The sequence below is a fragment of the Bidens hawaiensis genome, unplaced genomic scaffold (assembly GCF_021521415.1).
Source record: "Bidens hawaiensis isolate Kalapana, Puna unplaced genomic scaffold, B.hawaiensis_p1.1 tig00023616_1, whole genome shotgun sequence".
NCBI lineage: Eukaryota > Viridiplantae > Streptophyta > Magnoliopsida > Asterales > Asteraceae > Bidens > Bidens hawaiensis.
The window spans coordinates 1-13,570 of record NW_027493701.1 but is presented as its reverse complement, the minus strand read 5'-3'; the positions used below and the strand labels follow the sequence as shown (position 1 = coordinate 13,570).

General features: G+C 35.2%; 1 pseudogene across 1 annotated transcript; it reads right to left on the bottom strand.

Moving 5' to 3' along the window:
* Positions 1-5,083: 5,083 nt before the first annotated feature.
* Positions 5,084-13,564, bottom strand: LOC143567736 (uncharacterized; annotated as a pseudogene). Its single transcript, XR_013141461.1, has 13 exons — positions 13,532-13,564; positions 13,379-13,450; positions 12,628-12,690; positions 12,404-12,558; positions 12,267-12,331; positions 11,342-11,492; positions 10,474-10,579; positions 10,263-10,395; positions 9,422-9,445; positions 6,705-6,751; positions 6,459-6,620; positions 5,782-5,854; positions 5,084-5,127 (listed from the first exon to the last, which is right to left on the bottom strand). The product of XR_013141461.1 is annotated as an uncharacterized LOC143567736 (transcript).
* Between the last annotated feature and the right edge of the window lie 6 nt (positions 13,565-13,570).

Here is a 13,570-nt window from a genome sequence, read left to right as displayed (position 1 = left end):
TAACGACGCCTCTCCCACTTCGGGTGGTCACTGCCTTGGCCTGAGCATTTTGAAATGGTTTAGAATAGGTGGGACCGGGATTAGGGACGGTGTTACTTGGAAGACTCCCCGAGGGTCGTTGATCAATCTTTGCGGACAACTCACCAAACTTAGCCTCAAGATTCTGAAATGCGACCTGTTGTCCCTTCATGAACGTCTCATGCTGCAAAAGAGTGGATTTGGTGTTGGCATCATTTTGTAAGAGCTGATTTAACAATTGAGATTGGTTAGCCAACATCTCCTCGATCTTAGAAGTACTATTTGGTACAGGAGCAGGTTCGAAGGCGGGTTCTTGGAACAGATTCTGGTGTTGTTGATAACCGGTGTTACATGCCCGCCAATTAGAGTTAGAATTATTGTTTCGCCATCCAGAATTGAAGGTACGGTTTTGATTAGCAAGAAAATCTACCTCCTCCTGAGAATCAACGGGACAATCGGCTGTCTCATGATTTCCACGACATATCTCGCACCTACGAGCTTGCAACTTAAGCTCTTTCACTTCTCTCTTCAGTGCCTCCACATCTGCCGACACACTCGTATTCTGATCAACATGATGCACTCCACGTGATGCTGAGATGGCTGCGGCCTTGGCTACTGAGACGGACCTTCTACTCGGTGTATGTTGATCCCCTAATGCAATGTTCTCAAACATTTCTTCAGCCTCCTCTATGGTGAGTTTATCGAGCATGTTTCCTCCGGCGGCGGTATTGAACCGCTGTTGGGTTTCGGGAGTAAGACCGTTATAGAATTTTTCAACCACAGCCCAATCGTTTAGGCCATGCTGAGGACAAGCTTATAAGAATTTGGAAACGCTCCCACGCAGAATTATAGGACTCATCGGGGTCCATATGAAAAGAACGTATTTGCTCGCGTAGACGCCCGGCCTTCGATGGAGGAAAATACTTCCTAAAGAACTTGGATTGCAAGTCGGCCCATGTGGCGATTGAGGCGTTTGGAAGAGAGTCAAACCATGTAGCAGCACGACCAGAAAGTGAAAATGGGAATAACTTAAGATGAATGACGTCGGATGAGATATTATTAATATTAAAATTTTCGCAGATCCGCACGAATCGGGACAGGTGTCCCAGAGCATCTTCGTCATCCAAGCCATGGAACTGAGCAGAATTGGTGATAGAATTCATGACGTGAGAGGGAATTTGCCAGTTTTGGTTATCAGTCGCGGGAGGTCGGACAATTGCAGATCGGGCTCCCATGATGCCATCGTTGGCTCTAGCATGAACGGTTTGTCTCGGTGGAGGAATGGCGTCGCCCATATCTATTCTAGGAGTAGAGATGCTAACCTGGATGTCGGGTGAATCACTCTCGCTATCTGTAGTCTCCTTAAGTCGCTCTTGAAACTCTCTCTCATGCTCTTTTGATGCAATGAATAAAGGTGGGCCTTGAGAACGGGTATATGCATAAACTAAAATAAAAAAAAATAATTTAGAATTTTTTTTTTAAATTAACTAAAACTAAATGCAAAAACAGCAAGTAAAAGCAACTAAAGGAAAAAAAAATAACAACTAAAAAGCAAATAAACAATTAAACAGATCAGATAATCAAGTCGGTTTAAACAAAGAATTTGCCAGTATCCCCGGCAACGGTGCCAAAAACTTGATGTGTGAAAAACGTATATAATATTAAATACCAAGTTTTACCGAATTCACCTAAAGAAACACACAATCAGCAAGTGTACCGGTCGCAATGTAGTTAGCAAGTAAGAACGGATATCGAACCTAGGACAATATGGGTAACTCTAATTATTAAACCTAAAAGATTACTAACCTAGACTTTCTTTTGATTTTTTTTAGAATTTTTTTTATATTAATTAAACTAATAAAACTTAACTAATTAAAATTTAAACTAAAAATAAAACTTTATAAAAATCGGGTTTTACTAATATGCGAGAAACGAATACCTAGGTAATGGAATCCTACTAGTTAAACTTAATAGCTAACGAACTTGATTTGGTTGAAAAACAATATCTTAAAAAATTATGACACTAAAGATCACCAAAATATGCTAGATCGCCTCCCGGCCTTACCAACGACACCTTAGAACTCTAATGACATGTGAAGCTCAATTGTTAAAGGGTTGGATCGCCTCCCGGTCTCACCTTACCTAATAATACTATGGTACCCCAAAACCCAAATCACCTCCCGGCCTCTTCGGATACAATATATATTAATATAAAGGGGGTATTTTTAGTTAACTTGAACACAATTTGTATCACAATAATCTAAGGGACCTAGGATAACTCACTCTCGTGCAATTATTACCCAAACCTGCAAAAGACAAAGATGACACAACACTAAATTGCCTCCCGGCCTCTCTAGTGAAAGAATAATAAAAATCTAGTAAACTTTTATAAATAATTCCTACGGTTATTTCGACCATAAACCGCAAACAAGTTGAATAAATATTAAAGCAACAAACTAGATTCTATTACGCAACAATATCATGACCAAACCAATTAAAAACTTTACCACAATATTAAATCAACCAACGTCAATAGTAGTTCGTCAAACTATTAATATAACATAGTGTTCAACCAAAACCTAGGTAGTATAAATTATTTAGTCACTCATAATAAAATATGAAACAAAACACAAATAGATATTATGGTTCATAAAAAATTAACTATACCCACTTGTGCCTGCTTCTTGTCTCCTCACGAGAATAATAATATTATTCCTTCCGTTTGACTTCTGTGACCAATCAAGCCAGTATAAAACCAAAGATTTTATATTCTCTTATCTTCTTCTCGTTGATTTCTTTGACCAGAGCAACAATGCACAACTCCCCAATAATATTAATTAATTTCTGCCGTCAACTCTTTGTCTATATATATATATACATATATATATATATATAATTAGGGTTTTAATAATTCTCTATAATTAATAAAACTTGAGCCCCACTCCAAACTCTACCAACAAATTTAATTTCAAAGGCCCAATTCTCTCTCTTTTTGTTTACTTGCTTAGCCTTGGAGTCTATTTAAAATAGTTCAACGAGCTCTCCTGCACTTTGTAAAAAAAATAAAAATCATAAGTAATTGGAGCATGGTTAACATGGAATTTTATCTTTTAATAAGTATGTGAACATGAAACTCCATAAAATATGTGGCCATTTATTCCACCAATTATTACTTTAATGCCATTGTGGTCTCAAGTTTAGCATAAATACTTTAATTTAGCTCGTTTAAAAATTTAATCTTTAAAATCCAATTATGTGCCAAATAAAAATATATTCAATAAAAAACTTGCTCAAAATACTTGAAACTGTGGGAAATATTTATATAATAACATGTATATTTTTAACCATATCAATGTTACATTTGCATTTGCCTAAAGAATCATTTGGATGCGGTGGATCGTGTACAACACAAGGCAAACTTTGAAGACAAAATACCAATAGAGCGACCTATTCATGATAAGGATGTAGAGGAAGGGCTTTCTTCCGGAAATTCGGGTGGTGAAGAAGACGAGGATGAAGACTAAGAAGACTTGTAATTTTTATTTGTTTTAGTAAAATAATTTGTAACACGATCAAATTTCAAGTAATATTTAGTTTTGCTTTGTTATTAACTAGTTGTGCTTTGTTTATTACTAGTAATGTTTTATCTCTTATTAGTCATGTTTTATTTTTTGTTACTTTTTCAATTGATTACAATAACGACGAACATTTTATTATATAAACAACACATATTACAAACATTATTATAACATGACGATACTAAACATAACAACTTAAATAAAAAACAACGTTCGTCGTTTTAATGCGGCGTTCTACCATGATTAAGCGTTGTTACCGGCGGCGGTATATGCTTGAGTTGTAGAGACGGACGACTCTCCCACTTCCACTTTCTTGGAATCCAAACTTTTTTTCTCACGACAATACTTACTGGTATGCTTGCGTAAGGTGTAGTTCGACCCCGCTTTCAGAAACTTGGAACAGTACTTGCACCGGGCCATCTCTTGTGAGTCGGTCATGACACACAAATCGTAATGAACCCAAACATCGGGGCATCGTGTTGTTTCGATCACCATAATGTCGTCGTCGTTACTTGCCATTAAATCGTTTAAGCTAAGTTGTGTTTAAAGTGTGGTTTATAGCATTGAAAGTGTTTTAACAAGTCCTACACAATACATAGCTATTTATAGTATGTGTGTAAGGTTTTTATAGTTAAAAAACCGGTTCTAACGGTCAAAAACGGCTATATAGCCGTTGGAACCGGTTCCTAACGGTCAAATTGTTTAAATTTTAAAAAAACGGTGTACCCGATTATTACGTAAAACCCGGGTCCGGTTCATACCCTACCCGGTTCCACTGGGTTCCCATATTTCTCCATCGGGTCGGGTCGGTTCCTACCCAGTTCCTGACTTGAACCAGTTCCATACCCGATGACAAAAAAACCGGTTCCGGGTTTTAACAAAACCCGATATTGTGCACCTCTATTACCAGCCCGTTTGATACAACCAAGTTTCATAATATTCCATTCAAAGAATTTAGAATATGTCCAATCTATCTTTAATTTTCTCCAAATTTTAGAACTTTGAAACTTCCACATTAGCATTATGCAATGATTTATTTCCATTAGTCATGAAAATTGTATAGTGATTATCTTAGTATGTAGCATACAATGAAGGGTTTTCTAATAATGGTAGAAATAACAAACAGTAAAGACCAAATCTGTAATTTCGAGACCAAAGCCGCAAATGTTGAAATAGTATGTATGTATGCATATGCATAAAACCGGTCACACAACACAACCATAGCATGTGAAGATTACATTTCATTAATAACATCATCATGGTCATGCCATTACTAAAGCAACTGATTTGTAACGTATGCTCTCACTCATCTAGTCTATTATGCATAATCACTAGAAATTCAACAACGTATCGCCAACTCTTTCACATCTAATGCTTAGGGCCATCCTGCATCATAATAAAAAACCATTCATACGATAAGACCAGGTTGCATTTTTTGCTTTCATTTAGGGTTGCGAAAAATGTCTTACCATTTCTCCCAAAATTGTTTATGCACGAAGATCCGTCACTTTTCCAATTGCAACTGTTTTTCCTGTACAAAAATGGGCTTTCTTTTTGTATTATATTTCTATAATCGGTAGGATATAGATACGTGATTACACTAGCGGTGTTCATCGATTCAGTTTTCTCTTCCGTTAAAAACCAAATTTCAACAGGATTGATTTTTTAAGCAACAAAAAATTCTTTAAAAGGGTTTACTCGTATAATTTTTATTATATTCCACCGGTAATATATAAACTTAATTAAGTTAATCTCGTATATTTTTTTATTAAGTTACTAGATTAACCAATTATTATATAAAGATAAGTTAACTTATAATTTTTTTATTAGTAACTAACTTAAAGTATTGTACAGAAATTAATTATGTTTGTATAAAAAAATGGAGAAGGGATTTTGAAGAATACGGTTGAGGAAAAAACTCGTGAAGTAGCAGATATATCTATCATATATGACATTTTCTTGAGAAAAAAAATACTATGAATGCTCAGTTGATTGGTTAACACGGATTATTTGATTATAACCGAATTCAGAATTCACATAACCAAACCGAAAACCGAATTGTTTATTTGGTTACGGTTTCAAACCGAACTAAATAACTGAATAAGAATGTGGTTTGGTTTTCTTTGGTTTTCGGTTTATTCAATTTCAAACCGAATAATGAACACCTATTTGGTTTTTAATTTACCTTCGGTGCGGAGTGTAAACCGCCCATGCTGTTGAAAATCAGAGAACTTCTCGATGCATATCAGATTAGACACCTGAGAAAGATATCAAATACCAACCATAAGAATATGTAACCCGGAAACCGAACATAAACAAAAACCCATGGTTTGGTTTTATGTTTAAGTAAAAGCCAAACTTTCAGTTCGGTTGAGGGTTTGCATGTAATTAAGACCAAAAAAACAAAGCCGACCAGAATTTATGGATTTTCATTTTCAATTATGAATGTTAACTGATCTATAAGACTTTAATCAATAGCGTAACCCAAATACATTTGGCCCAAACGTATAATAATCAATCAATCATTGATTAACAAAAAGATTCAGGCCCAATTCATTCTTTTGGGCTATCTTGCCTAAAACCGACCCATACACACCCCTAACGAGCACATAAACAAGTGGGTTTAAGTAAATAAATATCCCGAGGAAAAAGTAGTCGTGGCAATTTTGACACATTTGCTTATGTGCCCGTAAAATAAAAATATTCTGGCAATTAACAAACCAGGTCAAATAAGGATCAAAACAGATATTGTCACCTAAAGTGATTCTAAATCATTTTAAAAATGTTGATTATTTAACATACAACAATAGTTGTAATGATCATATTAACATACAAATGCACAATGATTGTATAAAAACTAACCTGAATACGGCATATAACAGCACCATTTTTCACAAAGAGAACCTTCTTTTTCATGGGTTTCCTGGTTTTAGGATCAATTTGCTGCATCAGCTCAATAATCTCACACTCCTCAACAACAGAATGAATGTGCAATACAGCCTTGTAGCCAGCAGTGAAAATAGCCTAAAATAAAAATTAATAATTACTGAAGCATATCAAGTTAATAACAAATCAAAGAACAAATGAAATATATTTTAGCTTCCATACGTTATCCAGCAACTCAAGAACATGCAACTGTGCGACAAACTCACTAACTGCTTGTAGAGGTGCACAAATCGGTTTTTTTTAAAAAACCGGTTCGGTTATTAACCGAACCGGTTTTTTTTTGTCCGGAAAAAAACCGGTTCGGTTAATAACCGGACCGGTTAATAACCGGTTTTTGTATGTCAAAACCCTACCGGTCTAACCGGTTAGGACCGGTTTAGAAACCGGTTAGAACCGGTTAATAAACCGGTTTTTTTATTAACCGGTTTTTTTTTTTTTTTTTTTTTTTTTTTTTTGGGGGGTTTAGAGTTTAGGGTTTAGTTTGGAAGACCGAAGCCATTCTTTGCTTTCGTTGTTAGGGTTCTTTGCTTGGAAGATTAAAAACACATAACTTTCATTTATAGTTTTTATATTAAAAATACAAACATTAAATCGTTATCGCATATTCGTAACTCAAAAATACAAACATTAAAGAATGCTTAGACACGATTACATGAACAACTTGCTGTTTCTTACTCATTATTTGCCTCCATGTTTGCTGTTTCTTTAACTAATTTTCTTCGCTACCCGATCCCGAGCTATTCCTTAGGTAATCGTCGTACGCGGCTTCTTCATCGGTCATTGGTTGAGTGTGTCCTTGATTGACCTCGTCTTCATACAAGCCCGCCTCATACTCCATTTCCCCCTCGAGTGAGCGTTGATGTTGTGCCCTATCTAAAGAGTCCAAGTAATCCTTGTAGCAAATCGACATCTCTACAGCTGGTGGAGTGAGTCGAGTCCTCCTAATCGATATAACCCTGCCAGAAACAGAAAAAGCAGACTCCGAAGCTACCGTGGAAGCTTGGACCGTTAGTAAATCTTTGGCCATGGCGGCGAGGATCGGAAACTCATCCTCCTTACCTCTCCACCAAGCCAGCAAATCAAGACTTCTAAATTCATCCGGAGTCATGTGTTTCACAAAGTTGGTACCACCATACCTTCCAAGTTCACTGCTTGGGGTGTTTACCTTTTGACGTTTACCGGCGTCTTCCCAAATCATGTAGTACATCCCCATTTCAAGGTCGGTTTGGGATTGGGATTGGGCAACAGCACTTAACGAGCCATGAATTTGGGAAGACGACCCGTATTTTGTAAGGTAAACATCATACATGTTTGACAAGGTGGTGTTGAAAGCATTCTTTAAAGTTTGGCAATAATAGGGGTTTTGATCGTCGTTTAACTCTAGCTCATCACAAATTTTTTCTATTAAAGCTTCAACACCACCAACATTGATGCAAGGGTTTAACGCAGCAGCACATGTCAAAACAGCTGGTAGTTCTTGAAAACATTTTCTAAATTTTTCTTTCATTTTTACACCCATATCAAAATAAGGTGCACCCCTACAACGAAGTTCACTCAACTTTGTGCACATGACAGCAATTTTTGGTAAAGCAATGGGGCTTGTTGGATAGTAAACCCCGGATAAACTAGTTGTGCAAGATTTAAAAATTTGAAGGACCTCCGTAACGATCTCAATCAATAACCAGTTTCTAGGATCGTACGGTGCACATTTACCCCTACTTGACAAAATTTGATGAAACGCAATTAGTGATTCTTTTTGTTTGATGGCTTTCTCAAACATATCACAAGTCGAGTTCCATCTTGTTGGACAATCCCAATTTGGCCCCAACCATTGACAATTAGCTTCTACACAAAATTTTTTGTATCTTGAAAATGTTTTATTGTTGCTAAAAACATCTCGTAACATTCTTTTAAATCTCTTCTAAGGGTCGAACGACTTACGTGTTGGTAGCGTGGTTGAACATACTTTTGCATCATCTCCGTGAATTGAGGGTTGTCGAAGTGGTTGAAAGGAAGTGTTTGTTGAATCACAAAGTTTGAAAACTTTTGACGTACCGCTTCAAGGTCGTACATAAACACCGTTCCTTGATTCGTCATCTCCGGCTGCGAACTACTTCCCGATTCGTCCTTCAAGGCCTTGCAAAAGGGCCTTTGTACATGCGCTTTTAAAGTGGAGTTTGCATCTTTGCCATAAAACTTCAAACAATGTTTGCATCGAGCTTTTTGGCTACCGTTAGACATTTCGCATAGGTCGAAATGTTGCCAAACATCTTGGTTTCGTTTCGTGGGGATGACCCGAACGACCGTTTCTCCCGTGTTCGAGGCACCCATGTTGACGGATGAAGCAGCACTTTGGGAGGCCATGATAATCGACTACGAAATAAGAGCGTATGGAGTGGTAATGTGGTATAATTGAGCGTGAGATAACAAAATAATCGCGTATGAAATAAACGTTTAGAGCGTTTGGAGTTGTATAATCGAGTGTGATGTAACCAATACCCAACCTAAACTATATATAGATGTTTGTGGGGGTAAAATGGTAAAAAAAAAAAAAAAACGGTCAAAAAAAAAACGGCTATATAGCCGTTATACAACGGTCTAAACCGGTTTTTAACCGGTTATAAAGAAACCGGTTAACCGGTTTTTTTCCAACGGTAAAAAACCGGTTTTTTATAAACCGGTTAACAGGTTTATAAAAACCGGTTATTAAAAAAAAACCGGTTTTTTCATTAACCGGTTTTGGATCTAAAAGTTGTAACCGAAGTACAAACCGCCGGTTTGTAAACCGGTCAAACCGGTTTTTAAAAAACCGGTTTTTGTAAAAACCGGTTTCCGGTTTAAACCGGCAAACCGGTTCCCGAACCGGTTTTTTTGACCACCTCTAACTGCTTGCATTGGTTTTTCTGCATAAAAACAAAATTAAACCTTTAAATACCGACATTACAATATTATCATTATAACTATGGTAGTAAACATATATAAAAAATCAAGAGTTAAGTTCAGTTTCAATCCCTGTGGTTTTGCCCATTTTAATTAGCTCAGTTTACAACCCTTTATGGTTTCACAATATTAACCTTTTCACCCCTAACACCAACTCTGTTTAATTTTTTCTGTTAGTTTTCACAAAATGACCAACGTACCCTGTTTATTAAATTATATTGTACTGAACTAGTTAAAATGGCTAAAGCGTATAAAAACTAACAGAAAGCTCTCTTAACAGTTAGTGTTAGGGACTGAATTAGTTAAAATGGCCAAACTATAGAGACAAAAACAGAGCTTTTAACAGTTCAGTTCAAAAGAATCTAATAAACAAGGGTACTTTGGTTATTTCATGAAGACTAATAGGAAAAATCTAATCGTGGTAGTGTTAGCGACGAAAAGAGTTAAAAATAGAAACAGTGAAGGGGTTGAAAGTTTCATTTTTGAACTGGATTACTTAAAATGACCAAAGCATTGGGACAAAAACAGAACTTAACTCAAAAAATAAATAACAAGCCGAGCCCGAGCCCAACTAGAGTTTGAAAAACCACTCACGAGCCGAGCTCAAGCTTCAAAAATAAACTCAAAACGAGTCAAGTTTTAGTTCGAGCCCTCGTAAGTTAAAACAGCCGAGCTCGATTTTAATCGAGCTCAGACTCAGTTCGGATCGCTTAAACTCCTATTTACTAGTGTTGATATTTGTGTTAAACTGTTAATAATGAAAATAGTAGCAAAACATACCGATGGTGGAAAGAACAAAACCCGAAAGGATGTCTTCTTCAATCCCAGATAAACGAACTCTTAGATTCTCACCGGGGCCTGCACTCCTAACTTTGTCCTCATCACAATATATGTCAAGAACTTTCACTTGAACCTGAAAACACAATTTACAAAAGGTCCTTTTAACAATGTTCATGAACAAAAAGTTATTAAAAAAATTTACAAAAAGCACCTTGTTTGGCATAATGAGCAGGTTGTTACCCTCACGTACGCTACCAGATTCTACTTTTCCCATAACAACAGTCCCCATGTCTTTGAACTTGTCGATAATAGGCATCCTAGTAATTTAATTAAATATTAAATAACGGTAATAATAGGATTACTTTCAAATATACCCTTAGAAACTTGACACTTTCATATATACCCAACCAAAACTAAAAATATCATTAATACCCAACTTTAACGAAATTTTATTTAATGACCATTCTTCCCCTTTGCATTATATTTGTTTAAACCCTGTTTTTTATTTGGATTTTGAGCGATATCGATGATAAGCAAGCCAACCAAACCGTCATCTCTCCCTTTTTGTTCTCGTGAGTCGTGACGAAAGATAATTGAACAATCGAATCTGTATAGTCGGACATAACCAGGTTTTAATCACATGATAATCGAATGATAAGCAATCTAATATTTTGAGAAACTATTGTTTATGAATAAAAATTTAAAAAAAAACTAAAGTTAAAAATGGATATATAAAAATCTTGAAGTTAAAAATTGGCAAAAATGAAATCTTTAACTTCTAACAGAATAAGGGTAAAGTAGTAAACTGGTCATTATTAAACTGTTTTTAATGAGTTAAATGTATTTGACATTTTAAGCACTTTGTAAGGGCATATATGAGCATGAGCATGAGCATGAGCATGAGCATGAGCATCAGCATCAGCATCAGCATCAGCATCAGCATCAGCATCAATATTAATAATAATAATAATAATAAATAATAATAGTAATAATAATAATAATAATAAATAAACACTAATAACAATAACAATAACAACAACAATAACAACAATAATAATATTAATTTGTATTAGTGATACCTAAATGGACCGTTTGGATCTCGTGGTGGAACCTCCATAGCATCTAGCATTTCAAACAGACATTGACCATTCCACCATGGACATATCTTTTTATCCAGTCTAGTTTGCATATTGGCACCAAGAAGACCAGATATTGGAAGAAACTGAATATCTGAAACCGTTAAGGATTATAAGAACCATCACCAAAAAGCACATATTTGTCATTTATAGACAAAATAACTGTTAAAAAGTGTGGCTCTCAAAATCATACCTAAAACCTTTTTCAAAAGGATTGATTACTACATAACAAAATAAAATATCTGTTGAGCTTAATTAAGCAATTTATTTAACATAGTCAATTAATGTGATGCAATACAATCTCAAGCTTCATAAAAAAGTTAACTAAAATATCTTTGAAAGAGAACATTTAATGATTTGTAAAAGATAAAAATTCCAAATAAAAAAACATAGAGGTGTAAACGAGCCAAGCCGCTAGCGAACTACTCAAGATCGCCTAGCAAAAAAACTCAAATCGAGCCAAGCTCGAGCCTAAAATTAAGCTTGTTTAATTAATAAACTAGCCCAAGCCCATTATTTATGTAATTTCTAATTTAATATATTATACATAAAATTATGAGAAAATAAGTAAATATATATAATGTTATATATATACTTTATTATAATTAGAAAAATTACATAAAAGACTATTTATATCAAATTAATAAATAACAAACAAGCCAGAACCCAGCCGAGCTTGATCTTCAAAAGATACAAGCTGAGCCCGGGCTCTAGAAATAGAGCTCAAAACGAGCCAAGCTCGAGCTCTCTGTAAGTTAAACGAGCGGAGCTCAGGCTTGGCTCAACTCATTTACACCCCTAAAAAACAAATGTATAGACAATATTATAAGAACAGGAATATTTAGAAAAGATATATATACAAAATTACCTTTCTTCACATTGTAACCGGAAGCCTTCAAAAAGGGGATCATTTTAGACTCAATTTCATCATACCTACGATATAATATATTAGAATTATATTTCTGTTATGCATAAAAAATATGCAAAAATGGATAAATGGAGTACCTCTCTTTTGACCAGTTAACAGTAGGTTCGTCCATTTTATTTACAACCACCAGCAGTTTAGAAACACCCAAAGTCTTGGCAAGTTGAACATGTTCACGAGTTTGACCACCTCTTTCGTATCCAGTTTCAAATTCACCTTTTCAAGCAGATATAACCTGAAGGCAAATACGTAATTTAGCTATCGCAAAACAGAATAACTAAATTGTATTAAGGCGGATGCATACCAGTACACCTATATCAGCTTGTGAAGCACCACTGATCATATTAGGTACATAACTTTTATGTCCCTGAAAGATACACAAAACAATTAAAATGACCATAAAAAAATCAGAGCATTTGATATGATGATTAAAGATAGTATTCTTAGTGTATCTGTTTCACTACAACAAGTAAGCCTGGAAACGAACTGAGCATTCGGCTGGAAGTTCGTATGTTCGTTCATTTAATAAACGAATAAGAATAAATATGAGCACATTATTTTGTTCATCTAAGTAAATAAACGAGCATGAACACATGCCCTGTTTGTTCGCTTACGCATGTTCGTCTATATCCTGTTACTTATATTCGTTCAATTAAATATTCATCATTTATATATTAACAGTAACATTAATTTAAATCAATTTGAATTTCATATTTAAAACCTTTATTATATATCGGTTTACTTTTTAAATGTTTCATAATGATTGTGGTATTTTAGACTTCAATTTGGAAATAAATTTACTTTTAGTCGGTATATGTTTATGTTCGTTCATTTCATTTGTGTTCGTTTATGTTTGTGAACCGTTCGTTTAGAGTATTAACAGACGAACATAAACGAGCATGGTTAACGAACAAAAATGAACATAAAAATATGATCGTTTAAGTGTTTTGTGTTTGCTCGGTTAAAAGTTAACAAACAAACACGAACAAGCCTCCTTCGTGTTCGTTTGTCCGATTACGGGCCTAACAACAAGAGAATCGCTGTAAAGACATTACCGGCGCATCCAATATAGTAAACCGTGTAGTTTCTGTTTCAAAATGTGCTCTTCCAACTTCAACTGTAATACCCTACAGTGAACAAGTTGGCATTAAAGTAACTTATAGCAATTTTTAATAAACATTTTGACTCGAATAAAAGCAGATTAATACCTTAACTCTCTCCTCTGCATTGGTATCCATAATGTATGC